We start from the raw sequence: 12497 nt of genomic DNA on the forward strand, positions 1-12497 counted from the left end.
TTGTTTGCAAATGTCTAATCATTTACAGATTTGTTTAATTTGAGTAGCCTCAGTGTTAGGAGAGTTACATGATTTCCTGGGGGAAGGTCACAAATAATGATAAACAAGGCATCTGGGAGTAGGTCACATGAAATTCATGGTGCTAAAAAGTTCCCAGCTCTTGACGATATCAAGAATGGGAACTTTGTGTGTGTGTGTGTGTGTAAGGAAGATTGGCCCTGAGCTAACATTTGTTGCCACTCTTCCTCTTTTTGCTTGAGGAAGATTGTCTCTGAGCTAACATCTGTGCCAGTCTTCCTCTGTTTTATATGGGACACCACCACAGCACAGCTTGGTGAGCGGTGCCAGGTCCGCACCCAGGATCCGAACCTGCAAACCCTTGGCCGCCGAAGCAGAGTGTGCAAACTTAACTGCTATGTCACTGAGCTGGCCCCAGAATTTTTTCTCTCTGCTCAAAACACCTCTAGGGACCTCACGTGGGGTCAAGTTTGGCTTCCCCTTTGTAAGTAAATGGACTGCATATTACAAATATAATACAGATCAGGAAATTGCATCTTTCACAAATTTTACCCTATGTTATGTCACTGTTCCTTTAATCCCACTATTAGTAATTTGTCTCTTTGTATCTCAAATGAATTTTTTTTTAAAGATTTTACTTTTTTCCTTTTTCTCCCCAAAGCCCCCCAGTACATAGTTGTATATTCTTCGTTGTGGGTCCTTCTAGTTGTGGCATGTGAGATGCCGCCTCAGCGTGGCTTGATGAGCAGTGCCATGTCCACGCCCAGGGTTCGAACCAACGAAACACTGGGTCGCCTGTAGCAGAGCGTGTGAACTTAACCGCTCGGCCATGGGGCCAGCCCCTCAAATGAATTTTTAAAAAATATCTTCCAGACCTCTTTATAAAAATCACTCCAGAAGCACCCTACTGGTTGCTTACAAGTCAGGAAGGAGGAACATGATAAGTCATTAACAGTTTAGTGGAACTTTATTTTGTACCCAGCACCCTGAGAATCTTTCTTTCTTTGAATGGAACAAGCTGCACACTGAGAGAAATGGGACCACTGAGTCAAAGGAATAGGGAGGATGTAGTAAGGGGGAGAAGGGAATATCTCTGAGTACTTCACAGAGAGCTTGAAGCTGGTTCTGCTTTCGGGGGTTACTGGAGATTACAGTGACAACCCAATCTCATTGATTCAGTTCAGTGATTGCTTGACTGTACTGGGCTATGTAGTATGGGCTTTAGATTTAGACAGACCTGGATTGATGTCCTTTATCTTTACACAAATAAATTAAACTTTCTGAACTTCATTTTCCTAATCTCATGATCCTTGTTAATCGTTAGCATTGAAGAAGACGATGAATAATGTGGGAACTGGTCTGATATTTGGCATGTGGTAATGTTCCACCTGCATCAAGGCAGAGGGGATCCTGCGACTGGTGGCCACCATGACCAGGAGTGAGATCTTGCTCTTTTATGTAACCACAGATTCAAGAGGAGGGGTAGCCTGAATCTGGGCACCAACCACCTTTGAACATCTGTTACTTAAGCTCAGTTTTGTCTTATGAATAACTTAAAATGATTTTACATATATTTTAGTGTTTAAATGGAAAACTTGAGTTGCAGTGGTATTCTTTCCATATGTGCTGCCCTACCCCAGGGTGGTATCACTGTGGTTCTTCATCTATAGTAGCTATCTGAAATCATAATATTTGGGATGTAGCTTGAATCACAGATGTCAGTAGAAGTACAGGATACTATAGGCCCAGAGTGTTGTGAAGAGTATGCATAAAATGCCACACAGTGATATCTTATAACTTGTTTTTAGATCAGGTAAACTCGATTACATTTCATATGGAAGCAGCTGCATTTCTGTTACATTTATGGTCTCATATTTATTTTCTCCACTCTGCTATTAGGAAACCATGATGTTTGGAGAAATCTCATCTGTCAGCTTTTTAAAGGATGAATTGGAGAGTAGAGATATCTGTTTCAAACAATGAGTATTGAATTCTTATTATTTTTCAGCCCAAATACAAGTTCTTGGTGTACATTTAACCAGAACACGGAATGTTTCAGTTGTTTTTAGAGTCCTTTGATTCTAGGGAATACTCTCTGGGTCACACAGGTAACATATGGAAGAACCAAGATATGATCAAAGTTGTATTAGGCTTTTCTATGGAAATATGTTAATTTCTGCTCAGTCCACTTGCAGGCGAGAAGGAAACATACACATACACAAAAATAAACTTGCTAACAAACACACGAGAACCTTGGCACTCAGGATTTGGCTCTTAGGGCTGGCACAGTTTTACTTGTAACACTAAACAGTTGCTGCAGGATCAACACCATTTAAGGAGAACACTACCTCTCTTGCATATATCTCTTAACAAAAGTCAACTTGCTTCCAGGGGGCTGGCCCTGTGGCCTAGTGGTTAAATTTGGTGTGCTCCCCTTTTGCAACCCAGGGTTCAGATGCAGGGCACAGACCTACACCACTCGTTGGCGGCCATGCTGTGGTGGCAACCTACATATGAAAAAGAGGAAGATTGACAGAGACATTATCTCAGGGAAAAATCTTCCTCAGTAAAAAAAAAACCAAAAAACTCAATTTGCTTCCTTAGACCACCCAGTTTTGTAGGCTGTGCTGCTCCTGCTGAGAGACAAATTGGAAGGATTTGAACAGCCTAAGTACTTATAAAAGAAAACTCAAATTAACTACTTTCTCAAGTCCCTAATTTCAGTATATGATTGCAATAGACTCTCCCATTTATTTTCTTTTAACCTTTATGTCCCAATTTGTGGTCATGGAAGTGCTCATGAATTACTGTGGCATTTTAACCATTGTGTATGATGACTGGAGAGACATATTCCAATATTAGACAATTAAAGCTACTTTTAAATTTGTATCTATTTAATGCTAGACCAGAGGTCAGCAAATTATGGCCCACAGGCAGATCTCACTTGCTGTCTGTTTCTGGAAATAGTTTCTTTTGGTAACACAGTCATACTCATTCATTTATGTATTGTGAGTGCTACTTTCATGCTACATGGACAGAGCTGAGTAGTTGTAACAAAGCAATATGGCCCATAAACCTAAAATATTTACCACCTGGTCCTTTACAGAAAAAGTTTGGCAACCCCTGAATGTACATGAAGAGTGCTACTGATTTTTATATTGGCACTAGATATACAACAAATGTTAAAATCACAGATAGTTTAGTCTTTCTAAAATATTTAATTTAATCTTAATAGTTACATCAAATTCAACTTCATATAAATAATTGTATTTATATTTTTATTTTCCTCAATTATAATTTTTATATAGCCTATTAAATTTAATAGAAAATTTTGAATATTTTGGAGGAAAATGTTTTCAATATTAAGAATTTCAATTTTTAAGTTAACTATAGTATTAATTTTTTTAAAAAATATATTCAAGTTTTTACCCTGTAAATACAATTAAATTTTGTGTTTAATCCTTTAAATCAATGAGAATGAGAACAAGTTAAAGAATTAGAGAGAAATAAAAAATGTGAAAGTGGTGCTTAGAAAAGAGTAAAAGGTGAAAAGAAAAATAGTAATTCTGACATTATGACAATGTATTTTATCAAGGGAGGAGGTGGAACAGAATTATGAAGTACTGGGCTGTTGGCTTAATTTATCACTTTGTTTATTTAGGCCTGTGGTATGTGGGCCTCCATTGGTGCTCTTGGCTAGGCCCTGCAAATGTCTGCAATGAGCCTCATCAGTTCCAAGCCACGCAGTAATTAGGTGCTTTGGGGTACCTATGTCTGGATAAATCACCCGAAATTTCATCAGCTTTTCTGTCTAGTAAAGAGTAAACCAACCCAAATCCAAGCAGGCTTCTTGATCACAAGAAAGGGCCTCTCCACTTCTGGTTCATAGTCATGGCATTTGAAGCTTTGGTCCAAGACAGGATTGGTCATAACACATCATAGTTTCCCTGTTTTTCTATAATTATGCACCTGCTATTTGGGTAAAGGCATTCATTTTTAGTAACTAGGATTTACACAGCCTTTCTAAATAGACTGTTAACTTGTGATTGAACAGTTATGTTTTCTAAGAAAATATACAATTACTACAAAATATATTTAAATTAATGCATCTGGTTGCTTTGGTATAATGTAAAAAGCACATGGAACAATTTTCTTCAATAAATGAAGTTAAGCTTCCGTTTGCCTATTTATTTCAGCATCAGGAGAAAATGACTGGATTTAATTCAACCAAATATAGAGGATGAAATTAAAATACAAACCATGGTTATTTGCAAAATTCACTCAGTTGCGGGAGGGGGGCATTGGAAAGCACGTCAACGAGATAGGCAGTCGTGCTTCAGAGGCGAAACCGAGGTAAGAGAGGGGCCTGTGATTCCTGATAGGGAGGAACATGCCTCATGTATGTGACAATGTGAAGCAAGAAAAAGCAAGTCGTTTTGAAATTGCAGAAGCTGACCTGCAAGACTGAACTTGCAGGTGAAATTCCTAAGCCTAAGCCAGGGTCGGGCAGTAAAGTTTATTCACTTAACAACAATTGATGTTTCTCCCAAGCAACACTGCTTATCAAACTAATCTGAAATAAACCCAAAATTACATGCTACCAACAGGGACCTTTTAGAACTGCAGCTGCACACATTCTCTGACGTACTTTGAACAGCTCCGTTGAAACTATAAGCTTTTCTTAAAGACTTTCTGTAATCTTCTCCTTTGGTCAATTCATCTGCTTCTGCCTCTAGCTGGGCTCTGAAGCTTTGTACTGATTGGGCTCATTGAATCAAAGCACATAGCCCTTTCAGTGTAGGGATGTGTTGCCCTCCTTGTCTAAGTGAGTGCTTCCCCGCTGGCCCGAGTGCTCATAAAGGTCGTGTGTCTCCTCAGCACACGGTACACTGTGAGCCCAACTCTTGAGCTTAAGCATGGGTGATCGCCCTGCTTCTTCCTAGGACTTTTTTCTCCAAACACAGGAAGGACCAAAGAAGTTCCATCTGTGTATTTCCAGCTTCTACGTGACATCTCTGAAGTCAAGAATATGGAAAATGAACTTGGTAATCCTTTCTTATTTTACTCCTGATCTCTCTATCTAATTGGTCTGTTCACTAGTTTCTGCATTCTGTTTAATTCGGCAAACTTCTCTTGCTCACTGAAAGCTTCACTCCGCCCCCTTCTTTCCATCTCCAGTGCCTTCAACTTGCTTAACCAAAGCCAGCATTACCTGCATCTCACACCACTGCAGTTGCCTCCTGACTAGTTGCTGGCTTCCATTTTTGCTTCCATTCAGCCTATTTCCATATGGCACCAGATGGTGTTTAAGACATTATCTACCTGCTCTCTTGACCTTCAGTGTCATCCCATCATCTCCCAAATGAGACCTTTAACATTGAGGTGGACTCTTTAACTTTGTCTGCTGGGCCTCACTGCCTCAGATCCTGCATCTTCTCTAACTTTATCTCATACCTTCTTCCATTTCGGAATTATGCTCCAGCTGAACTGGCTTTTCTCACGAAGATTTTTCCTGTCTCATGCAGCAGGAACCTGGGGTTGCCTAACTTTCCCAATCTAAAAGGGATTCTCCCTTGCCCCTTTTGTCCCTCTCACCCTGTTTACTTAGAGCACTTATGATAATTTTCAGTGAGATAGTTTTTGTTTGCTAATTTGCTCATGACCTTTGTTTCTATTATAATCTAAGCTCCAAGAAGGCAGAGACCTCATTTCTTTTGTTTGATACTACAGTTCTTGCTAGAGCTTAGTACAGTGTCTGACACATTATAGGCACATGATAAATAATTAGTGAATGCATAATTGATGGAATGACTGAATGAATTAACCCACAAATAATTCGTAGGAAAACAGATAAGAAAACTCCTAATATTGCTTTGAAGGAATATTTTTCTTCCCAGGGAAAGAGCTTAAAATATGGGTAATATTCATCAGATAGATAAGGATTTAAAATATTAATATTCCTGTGTCTGTGATATAGAACATTCTTAAAGAAGAATGAAAATGTATGTGTGTTTGAAGCTGAGAGGAACAAAAGAATAACCACAGATATGTCTGGAAAGGTTTGTTGGTACTGAGTTTGAAGGTGCTAAAGCATTTGAATTTTAGCTTATGGAGGAATGAGGAAGAATCACTGAGGGCTTTTAAGTAGCAGACTGATATGGTCATGTCTATGTTTTATTAAAATGACTTCAGTCATGTGTATGTGTGTGTGTGTGTGAGAGAGAGAGAGAGGATTGGTTTGAAGAAGGCAAATGAACTAAGGTAAAACAGAGTATTTAGCAGGACACTGAAATAGTTTAGAAAGAGACCATGAGAGGGTGTATCAAAGAATAGCATGAAGTGGAATTGACATCACAATAATGTTGGACGAAAGAATGAATCAAGGATGAGCTGGATATATCTGAAGCAGTTGAAAGGTTATACATATGTATGAACTAAAGTATATATATATCAGATACATTGATGTATATGATAATTAAGCAGTAGAGTTTTATGCATACTTAACATACAGTCTCTAATTGATATATCAGTAGCCAAGTCTTGTCATCTAATTTCCATCCTGCTATTGCCAAATATACACCAAAAAGAGTGGAGAACCCAGAGTTCTTGCACCTGCTACCCTGTGGACACCACTGGGATGAGAACACTGATCTTTCAAAGAAATCCTGACGTATAGTAGCGGCAAAATTCTTGCCTCTTAGAAGAATAAATGAATGAAGGATAATACCAGACACACTTTCACCTCTACCATATAAAGTATCTATGATACACTAGCTAAGTCAACTAGTTGACAGTAAGAATAAGAACTCTAAGCAAGACATTGAGTTGTTTTAAATTTACATTGAATCAGCCACACCCAAACTTTTGGTGTCCAGTCGAATACTCCTAATATTAAACAACACAAATGTTTGTTTTTGCAAAGAAAATAAGAAGACAAAGAGAGAAAATATAACAAATCTGATGCTACTCAGCAAAAAATGTCGATTGATTGCTGTTTACATATAGTTTAAATTTTTAAGTTTTCACAAACTCATTAATTACTCCATCCGGGATATTGAATGGTTCCTGAACAAGGTTAAAAAGAATTATTCACCTTCCATAAAGACAATTTCAATCTATCTTTTGAGATTCTATTTTTGTGGATTATAAACAGTGGGGGGATTAGAAAGGCCTTACTATTCTACTCCATCCCTCACCCTTCCAAAGCCGTTGCCACTTACAGCCTTGAATTACTAAGAACTGATTAAACTTCATTAACGAGGCACCGTATTTAACAGTGACTGAAAGGGAAAAAATGTCTTTAAGGGTTTCCAGATAGTGAGCTTAAATTAGCCTTAATCTTTCACAAGCAATGATTTATATATTTTCTTAAATACATCTGCAGCCCTAGAAAGGTTTGTGTTGGTTTGTTATGTTCTGAGAAAATAGGCATTTCATCAACTTGATTCAACCACCAGAATGCAATAAACTGGAGAAAGTAGAGACTTGGGGCAAAGATGCATTACACTTAGGCTAGCAAAGAACTATCCTGAGCATTCAAATTTATTACATAGCAGGGGAAACTGTATCTTGTTATGGATTATCCAAGACAACCAAACCTCCTGAACCAAACCTTTCTGAAGTGTTTCAAATCCAGAAAACAGACTATAGAATCTAGAATTTTATATTATAGTGCTTGAAGAGATTCACTCTAGAAAGTAAGCATTTGTCTTTAAAATATGCTCTACCTACCAGATTTCTCAGATGTGAATTAGTTTTGAAAACTTTGCCAGCTCTTAAGCAGGAATGATAAACTAAAAATAGAAGTCAGTCAGTCTTGAAAGCTGACATGTCTGTGAGCAACAAAATCCTGCAGTGGTTTTGTGATAAGTTAAGCAACTAGATTGGAATTGTCACATTTGCACTGTTCATTTTGAAAACATAACTTAAAACGTCTCTTTAGGGGGCTGGCCCCATAGCGTAGTGGTTAAGTCCAGCACTCTGTGCTTTGGCTGCCCAGGTTCATGGGTTTGGGTCCTGCGTGTGGACCTAACCACTGTCAAGCCATGCTGTGGTGGGGACCCACACATAAAGTAGGGCAAGATTGGCACAGATATTAGCTCAGAGTAAATCTTCCTCACCAAAAAACAAAACAAAAGTGTCTCTTTAGTGTTGATTGAGCTGATGACAGAATGGCCACAATGATACACATGTTCTTTAGTTCATAATGGCATTGGCAAGAGGAAGCAAGTTCATCATTGGGACTGAGGTAGCCTCATATTCCCAGATGCATATAGTGGAGATACCAGACTTTACTCTTAGACTATGAAACTGTATTTTTGATTGTATTTATTTTATTTGGGGTAGGGTTGCACAAAATGTTAGTTACTGAAAAATTACAAGTAAATCTTTAAGAAAGCTTGTGAATGATATTCTCTTTAAAGTATATTTTATGAAATTAAAGACAATTAATGTGACAAACGCATAAAGAATGTAAATTTTGTCTAGGTTTTATTTGTAATTTGTAAACACTGTTTATCAGATCTCTTTGAAATGCTATTCTGCATATCTCATGTGCTACGCAACACAATGTTCCATTTGAAAGTGTCATGGCATAGTTGTTGAAGAATGGGAAGTGTACCTTCCATGTAATAATCCTAAAAGATTTTGGATTTATCTAATAACGTCATATGTGAAACTTCTTTACCAATTCTACAATGCTATGTAAATCTAAGAAATTACCGCAGTTTTTTCCCCCAGCTTCCTTTACATGGGAGTTATAAAAATCAGTGGGCTCAGTACTTCTCAACAGAGCCAGTTTTCTATGACAGGCATGTTTGAGTATGTGTTGGGGTGCACGTGCGTAGCTGTTGTTGAGGAGATTACGTCTTCCCACAGCTCACGTGTACACATGGAGGGCCTCCCCCAAGGTAACTCTCTTGGTCTTTGGTTCCACTCCTCACCACACCACTCCATGGAAAGAATGAGTGAGCTCCAATGCTTGATTAGGTACAGCTCATTTACTATTATGCTTTAAGCCTTGAGGATGCGCTCAGAGTGAACTGTCCAAGGTCTAGACTTGGATATAATGGGGAACTAGGAGGGCTGAGGCGCCCATTTGCCACACACCTTAGCTGCATCCTACAACCTAGGTTTTATTGGTAACAGTGCTGATATGTTGATCTCTACATGTTTGTTTCCTATATTCTACAATTTAGTTCAGACAGGATCAGGAGGGCTATAATTTACTTGACTACTGAGATCTATTTTATAAGCAACAGAGCTCTGCATTAAATTACTTCGAAGAGCTTCTCTGCTATCTGATTCATTTAGTTCTCCACGAAGAAAAGTAGAAACAGCAGAGTGGAATTTCCCTACAGTTATGTTCGTGTATTGTGCACACACATAAAACTTACTGCAGTTGTCTCTTCCAATTCTTCTAGTTTCTAAATCAGAATAAAATGGAGAAATTATAAATGTACCATCAATGCTGCTAATGACTTGTGATCTTGTTTCCAGCTGGTGCTGACTCCCTGGTTCCATTTCTCTTTTCCATTTTTATTTTTAAAGAATTATCAAGTATTAAAGTGCCAATAAGGACAAATTGCATTTGAATGACTTTTATATTTCAAACTACTTTGAAAACGTGATTGAATAATTTGGCTTATCTTTGAAAGATGTTCTTGTGAACTCTTAAGCCCACCCCAAACTCTAAACTTCATCTCCATGGGCATTGATTCCATGAGTTCTTACTGATGAAAACTGCCTTATCTGTTAGCTTGTCTCCCATCACCATGGGTCAAACTTCTTTGATTCTACTTCAGAATTTGCTATAGTCAATAAAATAGTTTCTTTACAATAAGTGCAAAGAAGAGATATAGGAAATTGTCTTTGGTTAATTGCTTTTGGTTTTACAGCTAATATTGGCAAACAATGAATTTGTAATTGATTGGTTTTCTCTTAATCACCTTAAATTCTCTAAGATATATTTTTAATGTTTTACATTAGTATAACATTTTATACTTTTCAAAGGACTTTTAAACACATTTTCTCATCTGATACTCAGAGAGTGGAGTATTCTCTTTATTTTATTTAGATACACACTGAGAGAGGAGGAAATTACGGGAATCACCAAGGGTTCATGACTATGCGGGGGGAAAGGCTAAGAACTCTCTTTGAGCCTGTTTCATGGAATGAGACTTGCCTTAGAGCATCCCAGAACTATTGGCTAAATTAGTAGAAGCCTTAAGCGTAAAAATGTAAGCACTTTGTTGAATGTTTTTAGTGTGGGTTTGAATTTTGAACAAGGTTAATTGATTAGTTGGGGTGAAGTGGAGAGTGAAACAGCTGAACACATCTGGTGTCAACTGATAAGAACCACAATCACACACTCCATTTCCCTCCTAGGAAGGGAGGAGTGCCCTCTACTTGACAGTCAGTAACGTGCTCCTGCCTCTGCTGCTTATGTCACTGCTGGGAGCCCCTGATGGAAACAGTCTCTATCCACAGATAGAAAAAAAGAAGGTGGATTTGTGACTTAAGGAAACTTTTAGGATGCTGAAATAAGCTCTCCTCTTCTTTTCCTGCACTAGTGTTCACTGACTGCTGATGGGTGAGTGAAGCTGTGGGGTGGGCCCCCTGCCTTGAGAAACTGTTTCCCACTTCTAGAACAAGGCATCAAATAAAAAAAGCCCATGTGTTTAACACTAAAGCCTATGTATCTGTATGATTTCTCTTTCTTTGGGAATGTTCATACACACATATATACCCTTAGAGGAAAGAGACAAGTCTGAGCAACAGACATTATTCCTTGGCTATTGCTTTTGGCCTTATTTCAAAATGGGAAGAGAAATACTCAGATAACTAAGAAACTCTTTAAGGTGAAGGCAGAGTCCAACAGGTGTGAAGAATGATTATTTAGACCACACTTTGCGACTTTAATGTGCGGAGGAATCACTTAGGGATCTTATTAAAATGCAGATTCTGAATCAGCAGGTCTCAGGCGGGTATTCGAAGTCTTTCTAACGAGCTCCCATGTGATCATTCTTCGGGTCTTCAGACTACACTTTGAGTAGCAAGAGTCTAAAGCATGACTATGGAATGACAGAATGGAAAGAGAACAAAACTGTGAACCCTTTTCCTCCCCATAGTTTACATGCAAGTAACTTTTGCTTTCCCATTTTGGGTATGCTTTCTTGTTTTCATCTGGAAGTCTTGAAAAGAAAAAAAATAATATCCCTGAGGGCAAACTTACTAGGTTTTGTTTTCTGCATGAACACAATATAAAACTTTTAAAAAATCATCTATATGTAAATAACGTTTAAATTAGCATATTTATCTAGTTAATGGCTTATAAATGTTTGCACTGTACTAAACATCTATTATTTGTGCTACAGACTAAAATTTTGTGTTTTGTAAATGCAGTTGAAACCAAGATTTCCTTAATGCAATAATTAAACATTAAACCCCAGTAGTCCGCAGCAGGGGAATGGGGATGCATATTTATAGTGGGTGGGAAAAATATGCTACAGTGTTTAGCCATCCATCTCTATCAGACTCAGTCACTGTCAAGGGCAACCTGTCTCATGGCCAGGAGAGAAGCGGTAAGACAGGCTATTCCACTCACAAGACTAGTGCCTATAAAATATAGCAGATTTCCCACACATTTTTGATGCTTTGAAAATTTATTGAAAAACATTTCTATGAGGACTCTGGTAAAAAGCATTTCCCCTCAGTTCTGCAATACTATTCAGTAAAGTTTTTACTACTCAGAACGCCTCATTCATTAATTTAGCAAATGTATTTTAAGTGAATATTTGCTAGAGACACAAAGATGGAAAGAAAGATCTCTAACCTCAAGGTGCTACAGTCAGGGCTGCAGGTGTGCAGGCAGCTCTATCAGATGGAATGAGGTCATGTCTGGAACAGGTTATGCATGACATACAGTGGGAGCCCAAGGGAAAGCGACAAATTAGTGACGGCTTAAGGAAGATATAGTTTTCAAACTGGTGCTGGAAGACAGAGCTTGAAAAGGATGAATTGGCCAGGCAGACAAATTAAGGTTGGGGAGGAGAGTGGGAGAGAGAAAGAGAACATCCCAAGCAGAGGAAGTAGCTCAAAAGGCAGGGCTGTATGAAAGAATGTGACCTATTTAGGCATCTCCACGTGGCTCAGAGATGGTGGGGTGATGTGTGAGGGGAGAGCGATGAGAGGTGAGATTGAGTACGTAGACAGAAACACAGTATGAAGAGTCTTCTGTCTTAAAAAAAATAAGATCTTTAAATTGAAGGGAGTCATTTAAAATTTCAGCATCTGTAATATCACAGTCTTATATTCGAATGAATTCCATGTCATTTCTCGTCTCTGCTAAACTAAATATGTGAATAAACATTTTTTTGGACATACCTGATTTTTTCACACAGATTGGTTTAACATTAAAATTAAAATGTTGGGGCTGGCTGGGTGGTGTAGTGGTTAAGTTTGCCTTCTCCACTTCAGCT

The sequence above is a fragment of the Equus asinus genome, chromosome 21 (genome assembly GCF_041296235.1).
Source record: "Equus asinus isolate D_3611 breed Donkey chromosome 21, EquAss-T2T_v2, whole genome shotgun sequence".
NCBI classification, from domain to species: Eukaryota; Metazoa; Chordata; class Mammalia; order Perissodactyla; family Equidae; genus Equus; species Equus asinus.